Genomic DNA, 19,166 nt, shown 5'->3' on the forward strand with positions numbered 1-19,166 from the left:
AAAGTCACTCGACTATCTCTGTAATCATCAAGTACATAGTGAAACAACAACCCCGTGGATGTAGGCCTTAGTGCTGAACCACGTAAATCCCAGTCTTATTTACATTTCAGCACTTTATATTCGTTTAACGCTCCATGAGTTTTACTTTCATACTTCGTTTTCTTTATCTTTCCTTGCGTAAACGCCTCTCGCGATATTATTAGATGAGGCTATGATAAACCCGAAGGTTTTGAGCCAAGGGATCAATGCAATTGTATCATCAGTGCGACTATGTACCTAGAGTGCGAACATTGTTTGTGAATATATAGATACCTTCGTGATTTACGTGTTCACAACGCCCTTTGAACTGTTACACAGGGGGTTTGTTCTCTGACTTTCCCTACTTAATTGTCGTATGGGATTTGTGCATTTACATTTTAAGTGAACCATGTAATGAAGCAAATGCTTGGTGTGAATTACATTTTCTATTATTTTCCGTTCATGGCGATAATGCGCTGATTTTTGTTACATTTGGTTCTAAAAGTAAGAACTAAGCTATTTACACTAAGAGCCACAAAATGTGAGTAATAGAAGACAACTAAGAACCCGCCAGCTTTGTTTCATTTAAGGAGTATCTTCTTTCCAATTTAATTAGTGTGTGTTAGTTCGGTTGTGTGAAAATGGAATTCATGCTTAGGTTTATAAATATAATCTAATTAGTTAGTGGTTTCATTTCTCCAAACCTTTGATTTGAAAGCTCAACTACCGTGTGTACTTGGACTGTGTTAAAAAGATTGTTGTTGGAATTATTAGATCATTAATTAGAATGCTATGGTTTGTGCTAGCCTAGATGGACTGTAGTGGGCACTTGCAAATTATAGTTAAAAGTATATGCATGTGGTGGTGATAATCTAGACTCCATAAATAGATTCTAGTAACATTTTATTTTTGTATCTCTTTTGTCTTTTAATATTCAGTTTCCTTGTTCTGTTTTGGTGTTGGTTTAGTCGAATTTGGAACCATCTACTGACTTTAAAGAATCCTTCTCAAATTTGAGAGTTTGTTTTATGATTACGGTAAAAAAGAAACATGCGAGAGTATATATGAGGATACAAGACATCTAAGAATATTTGACCGTTTGTTGGATTTTCCATAGGAGGTCGGTGGTCTAAAAATATGCCTTTTGATGCAAGGATTAGCTAACGGTTGTTCCCTTGATCTACAAATTAGCTTACTAACTCTGTGTTTCGATGCCATATATTTTGATGATATTAGTTTCAACCGTGTTATTGCTAGACTTTTAGGTGTTCATATCCTTGCATTTTACCTTTTGCAAATGATAGGAACTTGTCCTATCATTTTAGAAAGCCGAGTGATGCTTCTTCTTCCTATCTGATAAAGCCTACTTGTAGTATATTTTGTTGGTCGTCGTTCTTAGTATTGTCAGATGACAATAACCAAGTTTAAATGGGTGACTTTTATTGTCTTTTCCCACTTGGACTTTACTATCTTCTAAGACCACGTAAATGGGTGATTTCAATTGTACTTGAATGGAAGAGAACCAACAAGAATAATTGTGCTGTATGAAGGAAATGTATTTAATAAGTTCAGTTGCTATCTGTTGTTGTATTTTGGGAAAATGGATTTTAAAATCATATTAAGTGAAAAGAGGATTTACAGTACATTAGTGCGATTTGGTCAATGACTAATTAGTAGGTATTCTTCCGGGATTCTATGTCACTTGCGTCTGGGCGGTTAGATCATACCAGTTGGACATGAATGGGACAAAAATGTCACAGGGATCTAATCTCGACATGTATGTATGTGAGACGAGTAAATCCTTTAGTCGACAAGTCCTTTACAAATCATTTGCTTGTCAGTTCTTATACAATTGAGCTCTTTTGTATCATTTTGTTTGGCATCTTTCGTATCCACCTGTTGGCTTGTATAAAGACTAATATCTGAATTTAGTTTCGTGATTACATTTACATCAAAATATTTACATACAGATCGGTTCACTGGTTTGTATTTGGTTTACTTACAAATAGTTTAGAGTTGATTCTTAAATTTGTATAAGAGACCGGGAAAATATGATGGTTGTGTTTTGGGGCCTCAATTTGGGATTAATGTTGTTGTGCAGTAATAATTGTATTTGCACCTGTATTTGGTCGCTAATCTTAGATTGGATATACAACACTGTTGTAGTTTGTTGTTGATCTGAAGTTGCAGGTACAGAGGTCGACACTTTAACATTCATGGGCAATTACTAAGGCAGTTGCTGGTGATAAGATACGCCAGGGATAGTTGTTGCTATGCATCTCATACTGTCTATGTTATTAACTTCCACGGTTAGCAGTTCATACTATCCAAGTATGAGATGATTGCTACGAAAGTAAAGTAGTTAATATCATCTAAGAGATGGTTGTTGCAATTCTGGGTAATTCATACTATCTAAGTAAATGACGAACTACGGTTGTGTTTGATCCCTTCGAGCAACGGAGAGGGTACGTAGGCAGCCACTTTGCGGTTCAACACAATTATGCGGGGTTGTTCATATCGTCGGAATAGGTTGGTTACTGCCTGGCAGTTCGTACCATCTATTTAGAGATGGTTGCAACCTTGGCAAGTGTATACCATAGGCAACTGGCCAATGATGGCTGGTAACCAGAACTACCTTGATTTTGACAACTGGTCATCTGTCATTTTTGGGAAATTAGCCCGTGTTGAGTTTGGAAACTGGCCGTCTGTCATTTTTGGGCAGTTGGCCCGTGTTGAGTTTGGCAACTGGGCCTCTGTCATTTTTGGGCAGTTGGCCCGTATTGATTTTGGCAACTGGTCGTCTGTCATTTTTGGGCAGTTGGCCCGTGTTGAGTTGGCAACTGGCCGTCTGTCATTTTGCGCAATTGGCCCGTGTTGATTTTGGCAACTGGACGTCTTTTTGGGTAATTGGCCCGTGTTGATTTTGGCAACTGGCCGTCTTTTGGGGCAATTGGCCCGTGTTGATTTTGGCAGTTGGCCGTTTATCATTTGGGCAACTGGCCAACTCTAATTTTATGTAGCCGATTGTCTCTTAGTTTTTGAAATCGGAAACCTTGTCGAATTTTATGAGTATTATGGTATGGGAGATATGCTCATAGAATTACGACCTTGAGACTAATGAGATTTCTACAGTGTGCAGGTTAAACGAAATTTTTACTTTAGTGGCATATTGGAGGGTTTGAGCTTGCCAAGCGGATCGTAACCCGACCCGCTGGAAGCAAAAATTCTCTGGTCCGTCACAACGGACTTAGCTTCTGGACATCCTGAACCAGTAAAGTACGCATATTTAGTTCAAGGATTTTAACCAGTAAAGTAGGCATATTTAGTTCAAGGATTTTGGACTTGCACAAGTATGAGTTCACATACAATGTTTATATCCATTCAAGGTTATATATTCTAAACTCTCATATCAATCATTGAAACATTCTTAAAGGATGTTAAATAGAGGTTATTCACACACTATTTTTCATCAAAGCGATTTTCAAGATATTGAAATAATCAACATGACTTTCGTCACTTGTAAAGATGAACTTGGCCAAAGCGAAAGCTTACCAACACATATTTCGAGAAATAGATAAGCGAGATAGACTCTGCTCGAAATATCAAATGTGTATAATCGAAGTCTATATAGCAATACGACTTTTGTCTCAAGATGGGAGATAGAGTAGATATACTTTTGAGTGATAGATAATTTCAAGTCTCCACATATCTTTTAGTCGATGAAGTTCCAGCAGTTCCTTGAGTAGTTCTTCGTCTTTGCATGATGAACGTCGTGGAGTCTAGAGCTCAACTACACTTTCTATCCTAGTCTGAGACTTTGCTATAAGTAGACTAGAAATCAAGACTTGTAGTTTTGGCAACTAAACTTGACAAACAAGCTTGAGATAGCAACGCTTGCGAGTTCGACCGAGCAGTGCTCTAATAATCTCCCCCTTTGTCAATTTTAGTGAAAAACTATCAATACATATGGAATACAAAACAGATAAACTTTGCAGCTTCTCTTCCACATGCATGATCTCCCAGGTTCTTCAACACTACTCGAAATCTTCGTCACTTCCAAGTACTCCAATGATTCCAAAGATATTCAAATCAGCGTCATCGTTGTTGAAGATACATAGCCATAACAATGAGAAAAAAAAAGCTCTAAACCATTGTCACACAGTGTCATAGTATTCTTACACAACATCAAAGTTCAATTGTATCACAACTTTGACAATAATACTATGGTGATATGTATCACCGCCCTTATTCAATACTTCATCTCACATGAAAACCACTCCTCCTTACATAATGATCCGAAAACCATATGTATTTGTAGTGTGGACTACACATTAATTCTTCCCCTTTTTGTCAATAGAATTGGTAAAGTTACGAAAACTAGTGGGGTCCTAATGAAATTTCCATAGAGACACTTCATGAACAAAAGAAAGCACATATCAACTTTTTAGATGCAATAATATAGCCGAAACAAAATGCATTCATCAAGGAGTTTATAAAGATACAAGATAACCTCTATAATATTCCACAGCCGCACTCCCCACAAAGATTTGGCAATTAAGCACAAGTTCAATTAAGAGCTCTCCCCCATAAAATGTCATTCCTGAAAGAACAACAAGAGAGACCTTAATTTCACAAGAAAAGAAGGATTTCTTTGGACATTAACAAACTACATAAGAATATGAATTTGTATCTAAAAATCTCAATTAAATTAACCACAAGAGAACCCATGACTAATTCAATCGGAAATGCTCACATAAGAGAACTTACGGAGCCACACAGTATTCACATCAAAAATATGGATCAGGGAAGATCAATACTACGGAATAAACATATATTCATTCTATTTCTCATTACCATTTGCACAATGACATATAATAGACTTAATCTTTGTAAACAAAAGCTCATCCTTTCTTCCATCAATATTTGAATAATGACATAAAAGGCTTAACTTTTTTTTGTCAAAAGTTCATTCAATATTTTATCAATACTTGCATATTGACATATGAAGGGCTTAAATTTTGACCACGTATGGGACAATCACAGTTCACGGACGCAAACACACATATCCCATAACAAGTTGCAATATATAAAACCATAAAGATTAATACTGCAAAAACAATCTTTGCCTTTAGAAGGTAGAGAATCAATCTTTTTTGCACGGATTTACACCAAGAGTGGTTACCAAAGGCGTATAAAAAGATTTTCTTAACAAAGAAGAACATACAAGTCATTAAAGACCATGCATCATAGTTCACATAAGATGATTGTGAACATTCAAGAATCTCATAGCAATGCGTACTACTGCCCATTCTTGAAATTCCTTCTTTGTTATTCAACAACATAATTCTTTTAAAATCTACAAATGAGCTTAGAAGAGAATTACTCCAAGAATCCAAGTGCCTAAGTCCAACAAAAATAGAACAAGTGCGACGAAACGGAGCAAAACACTCAAAAACAAGATACGGGACAAAGACTAACCTTAACTCATCCAAATTTAGGATTTCTCATCACCATTTTGAAGAGAATTCAAAGAAAAGAGAATGCAAAAATAATGAGGTCATTACGAGTTCGTACGAAGAAGTTATGGCCAAAACAAGTTTACCGTATAGACATACCTTTTTAGATGAATTCAATCGAATTTTACAGCCTTACCAAACATAATCTGTGCGCCCCGATTCTCGTGCTTCCCTCACCGTGTACATAGCAGGGAATTCCTTAGTGAGGATGCACTTTCAACATACTCAAGTTGTGTTGAGGTGAACAAGATCTTTCTCACCACAAGTGACTTTTGGATTATCATGAAAGAGATCGTTTTTAGAACCTTTCGCATCCAAATCCATCTTTCCAAAGAACTCTTTAAGTTCCAACATCATGGATACTGCCTTCTCCATAGTCATGGGATTTTCTTGGAGATAATCCCTTTTCAAACTCAAAACATCATTGACTTTCTTTGATATCCACTTCTGAGTGCGTTTAGGAACAATCAGAACCTTCTTCCCATTACTCTCTTATAGAATTCTCGGAAGAGAATTGGATTGACTATTCTTTTGCAAGTTAGTCTTTCTCCAATTGGGAGCATCGGATATTGTCTTTGTCTTTACGAAGTTATCCTTTTGATAACCATTACGATTGTGAAAAAGATTCGTATGACGTTTATAGGCAAATCTAGGTTTATCACAACACTGATTCCTTTGCCTAAAGGTTGGACAGTTACAACCTGTAACGTTAAGGGTATTAGTCTTAACATATGATCTTGGTTTCACAACTTCTTGTGATGCCCAAACAAGAATATTATGAAGTTTCTCATTCCTTAATTTATTTCCGCAATAATGGAAAACATAAGGAATGTTCTTACCTCGATCCATGTGTGATGACTTTAGAGGTTGATATACTTTTCTCTTTTGAACCTTGACCGCCGGTGAAGGTATTTCACTTTTGCCATCAGTGGAAACCTTTTGTTGAGAAGAATCACCAGCCTTGACAAATTTTACCTCTTTGCTAGTACTTGGAGCATCTATTACCTTATAACCCAATCCTCATGTACACGATGATTTTTAATTGCTCATAGCATATTGATTAATTTGCTTGAACTAGCATTGAACTTTTTCAAGTCATCTTCCAACATATTGATTTTATTAAGAGCATCAGCTAAATCAGCTTCAAGGCGTTTTTCTCGAGCGAGATACGCGCCTTCTCCGCCATCAAAACTTGCTTGCCGGGAATTAATCCTTGCTTCAATTTCTGCAAGTTTATCTTCTAACAATAAGTATTTTTTATAAACACGATCACATTCAAGTGACTTTTTACTCAGATTTTCCTCAATATCTTTGAGGATCGATTTGCAAGAGCGGTTCCAACCATAAAGACCTCCGTAAATCCTTTTCAATTTCCTGTTTTCTCGACAGAGAGGACTCAGAAGAGGTCTTACATGAGAAGTTGTAATCTTCTTCATTTTTAATGAATCCAAAATCTTAACATACTCTGAGACTTTCTCATCAACATCTCTATCAATATCTGAATCACCTTCATCAGAAAGTTCATCCAATTGTTCTTCTAGGCATGTTTCCCAATCAACAGTTTCTACATTTCAGAGAATGTTTAGATATTGACATAGTTGTGACATTTATCTCAGGTGAATTCAAGGTTTGAAAATCATCTGGTAATTTCTGACCTGGTACGTTATTAGAGATAGACTCGTCCATAATAATCAGATTGCTACAAACACAGACTTACGAGGTCTTAAACGTGTTTACTTGCTTTGATACCAATTTAAAAAGTGGGGGTCTAACAACCTCACCCAATATTTCGCTTAGCAATCTGTATGGACTAACTCCGATATACATTGAAGACAATCAACTAGAAAGTCAAACTCAATCTTACGAAAAGTATAGTAAAGAGTTATATCTCAATTTCTCGATACATCCTCACTCAAAAAAATAGAAATCTGCGAGTCTGATTGAATACAAGAGAAATAACTTGAATGGTACCAAAGCCCAATGTTCAAGGATCAATCAATTTCAATCAACAACTAAAGGTTGGATTTACCAATTGATCGATACAACGCACAACCTGTGATATTTCAATTATATAACAAAATATAATGTGGAAAAGAAATAACACAGACACCAAAAGTTTTGTTAATGAGGAAACCGCAAATGCAGAAAAATCCCGGGACCTAGTCCAGATTGAACACACACTGTATTAAGCCGCTACAGACACTAGCCTATTACAAACTAACTTCGGTCTGGACTGTAGTTGAACCCCAATCAATCTCACACTGATCCAAGGTACAATTGCGCTCCTTACGTCTCTGATCCCAACAGGATACTACGCACTTGATTCCCTTAGATTATCGCACCTACAACTAAGAGTTACTACGACCCGAAGTCAAAGACTTTAATAAACAAATTTGTATCACACAGAAATGTCTACATGAATAGATAAATCTGTCTCCCACAGAAATACCTACGAGTATTGTTCCGTCTTTTGATAAATCAAGGTGAACATGAACCAATTGATATACCGAAATTATATTCTCGAAGAGCAGCCTAGAAATATCAATCACCTCACAATAATCTTAGTCGACTAGCGGAAAAAGATATTGTGGAATAACAAACAATGAAGCAAAGATGTTTGTGACTGCTTTTCGATCTTGCCTATCGGGGAAATTAATATCAAGCCAATCTTACGATTGCACTCAATCACGACAAAAACAACAAGATCAGATCACGCAACTACAGATAAAATAGTTGGGTCTGGCTTCACAATCCATTGAAGTCTTCAAGTCGTTAACCTACAGGGTCTCGATAGAAACCTAAGGTTGGAGAATCGACTCGAGATTATACCACTACTATCACACAGGAGGTATGGAGATTAGGTTTCCCAGTTGCTAGAGTTATCCTTTATATAGTCTCCCAATTAGGGTTTGCAATCAATGCTACCTTGGTAACAAAGCATTCAATATTCACCGTTAGGTGAAAACCTAATTAGATTCAAGCTAATATCTTTCAACCGTTAGATCGAACTTAGATTGTTATACACAAATGAAATGCACGTTCATTTGGGTCTGTGTAACCGTACCTAAACGTGTACACCTAGTTGGTTCAACAGTAGTTAACCAATGTTAGCCGTATGAGCACTTTCATATCAATCTTATTCATCTTCACCATAACTAGTTCAAATGACTCATAAGAACTAGTTAGAGAGTTGTTCAATTGCTTAGATCTCATAAAAATATATAAGATACAATTGAAAAAAAAATGATTTTGATTCACTCGAATCTATTCATGAACATTATAGCTACAGTTTGCAAATATGCATTCCTTAGTTTATATATGTCTAAGTTCACGAATAAACCTTTTTTAGAAAATAACTCACTCAAGTATGCATACCGGTACGCATACTTAAGTACCCGGATTGAGTTTGTTTTCAGTTCATAAACTCCAGCATAAATTCACGGGATATGAACTTCCGGCAGTTTCAATCATTGAAACATTCTTAGAGGATGTTAAATAGAGGTTATTCACACACTATTTTTCATCAAAGCGATTTTCAAGATATTGAAATAATCAACATGACTTTCGTCACTTGTAAAGATGAACTTGGCCAAAGCGAAAGCTTACCAACACATATTTCGAGAAATAGATAAGTGAGATAGACTCGGCTCGAAATAGCAAATGTGTATAATCGAAGTCTATATAGCAATACGACTTTTGTCTCAAGATAGGAATAGAGTAGATAGACTTTTAAGTGATAGATAAGTTCAAGTCTCCACATACCTTTTAGTCGGTGAAGTTCCAGCAGTTCCTTGAGTAGTTCTTCGTCTGCATGATGAATGCCGTGGAGCCTAGAGCTCAACTATACTTTTTATCCTAGTCCGAGACTTAGCTATAAGTAGACTAGAAATCAAGACTTGTAGTTTTTAGCAACTAAACTTGACAAACAAGCTTGGGATATCAACACTTGCGAGTTCGACCAAGCAGGCTCTAACAAATATCTCTGGATCCGTTACAACATTTATCATTATCGACATTTTATAAACTAAAATACAATATACTGCCCTATGGAAAATGTAAACTCATTCAGTAATTCCTCACATTGTCATCCCATATATGTAAAAAAAAAGGTATAGGCTGGTTATCTCATTGGTGGTGATCATGTTTTGTATTTTGAAGGAAACACATCAACTCAGTTAAAAGGTTGTTTAATATGTACTCGTGCGGAGGTTACCATTTGAGAATTTTATAAAACTGGAACTCGTAATCAAGACTTCGTCATATCTTCATTTGTGTATCCAACAACTAAAGTAACAATCTGCATACAGATCCAAAAGAAAAAAAAAAGAAAAAAAACTTAGCATGGGTTGTTACTTGCTAGTTAGTAAATAGCATTAGCAAACCAAGCACAATTAGCAGATTTGCAATGAGTATGAACAACATGAATTGGGTTTTTGTGTTACTGAATAAACATCCAATCTCCTAATACATATATCTAAATTATCCAACTATTCATTATGTTCCTGAAAATAACATAATTGTCAATTATCAAGCTAAGGGTGTGCAGCAAAGTGAAGCATTAACTTCATATACCTAAAGCTTAAGCCAGCAAAGACTCCTACCCATCCTTGATTATGGAAAATAGTAGTAACCCCATGTATACATGTATCCATGACCACATTGTTACAATCATTGCCAAATTGGATCACGACTAATTTAAGGAAACATACCCCGATGCAAATGTTTTATTCAATCTTTTATAGTTTTTTCTAAGATTATGATCTCAGTTTGAGTTACTCATTATAGTAGAGATTACGCTTGAACATTAGATTGCATAAGTTATCTTCAAGCAGATGCAGAGGGTGGAGGAGTAGGAGTAACATCATCTCGCAACAGTTGATGGTACAAAACCATAGAATTTGCAAACAAAACAGTTAATCTCAGGTTTCATGGGATTAAGATCACTCCTCGATACAATATTAATCTCTGGAACTTGAAACAGTGAGATGAAAAATAGGGAGAGGAAAGAGGTAGCCTAGAAATTTTATTTTCTTTAAAGTCAAATATACGGCCAAACCAGTGATGGGTTGGGACAGGGCAGGGTTAACTTATGGTTCGATATAGTGGAGTGAGAGCAAGGAATAGATGAGTCGAAGTATAATCTCTGTCGTCCTGGAACTTAAAACAACGAGATGAAAAATAGAAAGAGGAAAAAGGTAGCCTGGAAATTTTATTTTCTTTAAAGTTCAAAATATATGGCCAAACGAGTTATGGGTTGGGATAGGGTGGGGTTAACTTATGGTTCGATATGGTAGAGTGAGAGTAAGGAGTAGACCGTTCTGTGTCCATTATAGACACCACCTTTCCTTAGAACATTGATTTTCAATAGTAAAAATAATTGATCACAAAAATAGTGCTAAAGACATAAGAACGGGGTAATACCTCGCAATACTGAATTGGTAACTCTATTTATCCTAACTCTTCTTAGTTCTAATTCATATTTGTTTCAACATAACTTCTTTCAGTTTTAATTGCAACTGAAAAAACGGGGGTCTAACAACCACACCCAATATTTCGCTTAGCAATCTGTATGGACAAACTCCAATATAATTCCAAGAGAATCAACTAGACAGTCAGACTCAATCAACGGAAATATATTCAAGAGTTTGTATCTCAATTTCTTAATTCAATCCGCAAACAAATAAATAGGAATTTTCCAGCCCGATTGAGTATAAGAAATAACTTGGACGGTATCAAAAACCAACATCTAAGTGTCAATCAATTTAATCAACAACCAAAGGTTGGATTCACAATTGATTGATTTTGCGCACAACCTGTGATATTTCAATTATATAAACAAATATAATGCGAAAAAGAAATAACACAAACACCAGAAGTTTTGTTAACGAGGAAACTGCAAATGCAGAAAACCCCGGGACCTGGTCCAGATTTGAACACCACATTGTATTAAGCCGTTACAGACACTAGCCTACTCCAAGTTAATTTCGTACTGGAATGTAGTTTAGCCCTAACCAATCTCACACTGATCAAGGTACAGTTGCGCTCCTTATGTCTCTGAATCCCAGCAGGACTATACGCACTTGATTCCCTTAGATGATTTCACCCACAACTAAGAGTTGCTACGACCCAAAGTCGAAGACTTGATAAACCAATCTGTCTCACACAGAAAAATTTGTTGAATAGATAAATCTGTCTCCTACAGATAAACCTATGAGTTTTGTTCCGTCTTTTGATAAATCAAGGAGAACATGAACCAATTTATATACCGGACTTATATTCCCGAATAACAGCCTAGAAATATCAATCACCTCACAATAATATTAATCGTATGGTAGCGAAACAAGATATTGTGTAATTACAAACGATGAGACGAAGATGTTTGTGGCTACTTTTTATCTTGCCTATCGGAGAATCAATATCGAGCAAATCTTAGAGAACATAGTACTCAATACGATAAAACAGGGTAATTTCAGAACACGCAACTACAGAGAAAATAGTTGGGTCTGGCCTCACAATCCCAATGAAGTCTTAAAGTCGTTAACCTACAGGGTTTCGTGAAAAACCTAAGGTTAAAGGAGAATCGACTCTAGTCGCAACTAGTATCACACATGAGGTGTGGGGATTAACTTTCCCAGTTGCTAGAGTTCTCTTTTATATAGTCTTCAAATCAGGGTTTGCAATCAATGTTACCTTGGTAACAAAGCATTCAATATTCACTGTTAGATGAAAACCTGATTAGACTCAAGCTAATATCTTTCAACCGTTAGATCGAACTTAGCTTGTTACACACAAATGAAAAGTGACTTCATTTAGATACGAGTAACCGTACCTAAACGTGTGCACCTTGTTGGCTCAACAATAGTTAACCGAAGTTAGCCATATGAACACTTTCATATAAACCATATTCATCTTAACCATAACTAGTTCAAATGACTCAAATAAACTAGTTCTAGAGTTGGTAAATTGTTTATATTGTCATAGAAGTATACAAGACACAATTGAAACAAAATCGATTTTGATTCACTCTAATCAAGTCATGAACATTATAGCCACAGTTTGCAAAAGATTGCATTCCTTATTATATGAATGTATTAGTTCAGGAAAAACCGATTTTAGAACATTATTCACTTAGGTATGCATACGGGTACGCGTGCCTAAATGGCCGGAATAAGTTTGGGTTTTGCCAGTGCGCGAACTGGTACGCGTGCCTTCCAAACTCAGCATAAATTCTCGGACCTGAACCTCACGCCAGTACGCGTACCGGTATGCGTACAAGGTTCCCGGGCTTTCAAAAAACCAACCAGTACGCATACGGGTATGCATACCATGGTTCCCGGACTTGGATTACATATACGCAAGTACGCACTCTATGCTTATATACAATTATTCTAAACTCTTACTTCAACCATTGAAACATTCTTGGAAGATGACAATAGCTGTCTCACACAAACTATTAGCTTCAAAGCAATTTTCAAGTGATCGAAATACGAAATATTCCGAGTCTACATCAAATGACTGTCTCACACAAATCATGTAAGATGTTATCAGGCGATTTTCACATGATCATCTTTTGACTTTCGTCAAGAATATAAGATGAACTTGGTTAAAGCAAAAGCTTACCAACACATATTTCGAGAAATATGTAAGCGAGTTAAACTCAGCTCGAAATATCAAATGTGTATAATTGACGTCTATATAGATATACGACTTTTGTCTCAAATAGGAGATAGAGTAGATATACTTTTGAGTGATAGATGAGTTCAAGTCTCCACATACCTTTTATTTATGAAGTTCCACAAGCTCCCCTTAGTAGTTCTTCGTCTTCATTCGATGAATGCCGTGAAGTCTAATGCTCAACTACACTTTGTATCCTAATCCGAGACTTATCTATAAGTAGACTACAAATCAAGACTTATAGTTTTGGCAACTAAACTTGACAACAAGCTTGATATAGCAATGCTTGCGAGTTCGACCGAGCCGTGCTCTAACAATCTCCCCCTTTGTCAATTTTAGAGACAAAACTACCAATACATATGGAATATAAAATAAATAAACTTTGTAGCTCTCTATCCAAATGCTTGATTTCCTTGGTTCTTCAACATTACTCGAAATCTTCATCACTTCCAAGTACTACAGTGATTCTGAATGTGTTCAACTCAGCATCATAGTTGTTGAAGATCCGTAGCTATAACAATAAGAAAACTGTTGCTCTCAATGTTATATAGTGTCATAGTATTATTACAATACATCAAATTCCAATAGTATCATAACTTTGACAACAATACTATGGTGATATGTATCACTCCCCCTTAGTCAATACTTCATCGCACGTGAAAACCACTCCCCCTTACATAATGATCTGTAAACCATATGTATTTGTAGTATGAACTACACATTAATTCTCCCCCTTTTTTTCAATAAAATTGGCAAAGGTAATAAAATTAGTGGGATCCTAATGAAATTTCCACAGAGATACTTCATGACCAAAAGAGAACAATATATCAACTTCGTTTAGATGCAAACATATAGCCGAAACTAAATGCATTCATCAAGGAGTTTATAAAGATACAAGATAACTCCTACAATATTCCACAGTCGCACTCCCCAAAAAGATTTCGCAATTGAGCACAAGTTCAATTAAGAACTCTCCCCCATAAAATGTCGTTCCCGAAAGAACAACAAGAGCGACCTTACTTTCACAAGAAAATAAAGATTTCTCTGGACATCAACAAATCACATGAAACATGAATTTGTATCCAAAATACTCAATTAAATTAACCACAAGAGAACCCATGATTAATTTAATCGTAAATGCTCACATAAGAAGACTTACGGAGCCGCACAGTATTTACACAAAGATGTGGATCAGAGAAGGACAAATACTGCAGAATATTCAAAGATTCATTCTATTTTTCATCAATATTTGCATAAAGACATATAATAGACTTAATATTTGTAGACAAAAGTTCGTCCTATCTTCCATCAATATTTGCATAATGACATAATAGGCTTAACTTTTGTTTGTCAAAAGTTCATTCAATCTTTTATCAATATTTGCATAATGACATATGAAAGACTTAACTTTTGACATATATGGGGCAATCATAGTTCACGGATGCGAACACACATATCCCATATCAAGTTGCAATATATAAAACCATAAAGATTAATACTGCAAAATCATCTTCCAAATAAACTTTAGAATTTAAATAAATAAATCTAAAAACATTGCAAAATCAAAATCGTTGGAAATAGCTATGTGTACTTCACAATAATGGCTATTCCAAACCCTAGTTATCCTTCTTAACACAAGAATAAATTGTCATAAGAAGTTTCCTAGACAAAATGAATAACTCTTAGGAAGAACAAAACCGAGACCCGTCAGATATGACCAGCAACTAGAGCTCGAACATAGACAATTCATTAGTTGCTTTGTTCAGTTTGTTTTTCAGAAATTCAAGATTCTTTGTTGCAATTCCAAGTTGTTCACGAACGACCTCAAAATCTCGAAGAAGATTTCCTACCAGTTGAGATGACATCTGAACTAGAAGTTTTTTTTCATGATCAACAGCATGATAACATGTTCTGAAAAAAGGGTTCTCGTGAAACTCAACAACCTTGCCCTTTTTAACTTTGCCTTCCATTTTGCATCCATCCATTGTGCACGCCACAAAAATTCAAGAGAACTTCTGATGTTACTGAATGTGTATGTATCAGGAGAGGAAAATCATGATACATATATATATGAGTGCATCATAGGGAAACCCTAGGGTTACTCGTACACGTTCGGTAAGGGACATATGCACGTACGCTCACGGTTGTGACCCAGGTTCAAAACCAAGAGAGTAATAGAGCCAAATTTAGAAGTAGTTTTAGAAAGTCAAAGACACCTTCTAAACATGTTGACATAATCTTAGCTCAAAAAAAACATAAGATAATTGTTGATAACAACAACTCACCCGTCAATTGGAAGACAACAAGAGTTTTCAAGGTAGGGAACAAAGAGAACATTCTCAAGAGTTATTGATCAACAATATTACATTATGTAATAATATACTGGAGCAGGTCTCAACAGTAATATGATCATTTTACTTAAGAAAAATAATAACAATATTAATATAACAAAGACCATATTCTCAAGACAAAGAACTTCTTGAGAATTATGAGCATCCTCACATAGTTTCGACGAGGATGCTTCTTTTTGGTAGTTAAGTTGTATTTTGATGAGCATATTGCTCATCAAGGACATTGACGTTTTCCCTTTTACTATCGTGAAGGTTTTCAGAAGAAACAAAAGGGTTAGTCAAAGGAGAGTTAACAAGAGGAGGGCAAGAGATACCTGACACTGACGCCTTCATTGCCTTCTTAATAATGCGTTTGAGTCTATTTATACTTATCTTGATCTCCGAGATACGATTATTGATATGAATGTAATCTGGAGCAGTCATTTTAGATTCAAGACTTTCTTCAGAGAGAGGAAGAGCGTTTGAGCTTTTCGTCTTCCTTCGATGACTTTTTCTATTCGCAGAGTAATTTGAAGAGTCAGTTGTCCATATGACATTCTTTTCTTTACAATTGTAAACAGGTTTAGTGTCACATTTACAATTAAGAACTGGCTCATCACAACATTTTTCTTGATTGCTGACAAGACCTTTTAATTCAGCAAAATGAGACGCAGGTTTGATTACTTATTTAGACATCCATACAAGAATGCTATGAAGTTTTTCATTCCGCAGTCGAAAACGACATCTCCTTTCAAGGTGACCTTTGCTCCCGCAATAATAACAGTTGTAGAGAACGTTTTTGACTGTTCTCATATGAGTTATTTTCAAAGGTGGACAATCATTGTTCATAGGAACATTAGCTGCTGGAGAAATTTTCTCACTTAGGAATTTGTCATTGGCACAGACTAAATTGATCTTACTAGTACTTGGAGCGTCTAATACTTTATATACCAGACCACGTGTATCACGATGTACTTTACATGCTCCCAGCATAGTGGATAATTTTGTAGAGCTAGCATTGAATCTTTTCAAATTCTCTTCCAGTGAATTGACTTTATCAAGAGCATCAGCAAGATCAGTCTCCAATTATTTTTCTCTATCGAGAAGACTGATTTCTGTGTCGTTGAAACATTTTTGTTGAGAGTCATATCTTGCTTCAGTTTCTGCAAGTCTTTCTTCCAACACAAAGATATTTCGACGAAGATTATCACATTCATAATTCTTTGAATGCACATCTTCTTCACTTGTAAGAGTTTGTAACCGCAATCATATCCCTTAAAGAGTTTTCACAATTTCATGTTTTCTTGACATGGAGGAGACATATATTCAACCAAACAAGTTGTTGACTTCTTTTCCCTTATAAGATGGTCAAAAAGCTTGATATATTGTGAGACTTCCTCATCAAGATCTTGTCCCTCTTCTGAATCACTTTCATTTGAAAGATCATACAACTGTTCATCTAGGCATTTTTCTCAATCGAACACAATTCAGTCAATGAAGAAGGTATGAGAGATTTCTCAGGAGACTCGAGACTTTTAACCAAATCAAAGAGCTTCTGAACTGGTGTTGTGTTGTCAGAGATAACACTACTGTCCATAGAGTCAGATCGCTGCAAACACGTACTTATGAGGTCTTAAACGTGTTTGTCTGCTTTGATACCAATTGAAAAAATGGAGGTCTAACAACCACACCCAATTTTCGCATAACAATCTGTATTGACAAACTCCAATATAATTCCAAGAGAATCAACTAGATAGTCAGACTCAATATTTCGCATAGCAATCTGTATTGTATCTCGATTTCTCAATTCAATCCGCAATCAAACAAATGGGAATTTGCGAGCCCGATTGAATATAAGAAATAACTTGGACGGTATCAAAAACCAATATCCAAGTGTCAATCAATTTAATCAAAAACCAAAGGTTGGATTCACAATTGATTGAACTTACGCACAACCTGTGATATTTCAATTATATAAACAAATATAATGCGGAAAAGAAATAACACAAACACCAGAAGTTTTGTTAACGAGGAAACCGCAAATACATAAAAACTTCGGGACCTAGTCCAGATTTGAACACCACACTGTATTAAGCCGCTACAGACACTAGCCTCCTCCAAGTTAATTTCGGACTTGAATGTAGTTGAGCCCTAACCAATCTCACACTGATCAAGGTACAGTTGCGCTCCTTATGTCTCTGAATCCCAGCAGGACTCTACCCACAGCTAAGAGTTGCTACGATCCAAAGTCGAAGACTTGATAAACCAATCTGTCTCACACAGAAAAGTCTATTTAATATATAAATCTGTCTCCCACAGATAAACCTATGAGTTTTGTTCCGACTTTTGATAAATCAAGGTAAACATGAACAAATTGATATACCGGACTTATATTCCCGAAGAACAGCCTAGAAATTTCAATTACCTCATAATAATCTTAATCGTATGGTAGCGAAACAAGATATTGTGGAATCACAAACGATGAGACGAAGATGTTTGTGACTACTTTTTATCTTGCCTATCAGAGAATCAATCTCGAGCAAATCTTAGAGAAGATAGTACTCAATACGATAAAACATGGCAAGATTAGAACACGCAACTACAGAGAAATAGTTGGGCATGGCTTCACAATCCCACCGAAGTCTTTAAGTCGTTAACCTACAAGGTTTCGTGAAAAACCTAAGGTTAAAGGAGAATCGACTCTAATCGCAACTAGTATCACATAGGAGGTATGGGGATTAGGTTTCCCAGTTGCTAGAGTTCTCCTTTATATAGTCTTCAAACCAGGGTTTGCAATCAGTGTTACCTTGGAAACAAAGCATTCAATATTCACCGTTAGATGAAAACCTGATTAGACTCAAGCTAATATCTTTCAACCGTTAGATCGAACTTAGCTTGTTACATGCAAATGAAAAGTGACTTCATTTAGATATGAGTAACCGTACCTAAACATGTGCACCTTGTTGGCTCAACAATAGTTAACCGAAGTTAGCCATATGAACACTTTCATATAAACCATATTCATCTTAACCATAACTAGTTCAAATGACTCAAATAAACTAGTTCTAGAGTTGGTCAATTGTTTATATTCTCATAGAAGTATACAAGACACAATTGAAACAAAATCGGTTTTGATTCACTCGAATCAAGTCATGAACATTATAGCCACAGTTTGCAAAAGATTGCATTCCTTATTATATGAATGTATTAGTTCATGAACAAACCGATTTTAGAACATTATCCACTTAAGTATGCACACGGGTACGCGTACCTAAATGGTCGGAATAAGTTTGGGTTTCGCCAGTACGCGAACTGGTACGCATACCTTGCAAACTCAGCAGAAATTCCCGGACCTGAACCTCACGCCAGTATGCATACCGATATGCTACAAGGTTCCCAGACTTTCACAAAACCAACGAGTACGCATACGGGTATGCATACCATGGTTCCCGGACTTGGATAACATATATGCAAATACGCATACTATGCTTATATCCAATTGTTCTAAACTCTTATTTCAACCATTAAACCATTCTTGGAAGACGACAATAGTTGTCTCACAAAAACTATTAGCTTCAAAGAAATTTTCAAGTGATCGAAATACGAAACATTCCGAGTCTACATCAAA

Source organism: Papaver somniferum, chromosome 11 (assembly GCF_003573695.1).
Source record: "Papaver somniferum cultivar HN1 chromosome 11, ASM357369v1, whole genome shotgun sequence".
Taxonomy (NCBI): Eukaryota; Viridiplantae; Streptophyta; class Magnoliopsida; order Ranunculales; family Papaveraceae; genus Papaver; species Papaver somniferum.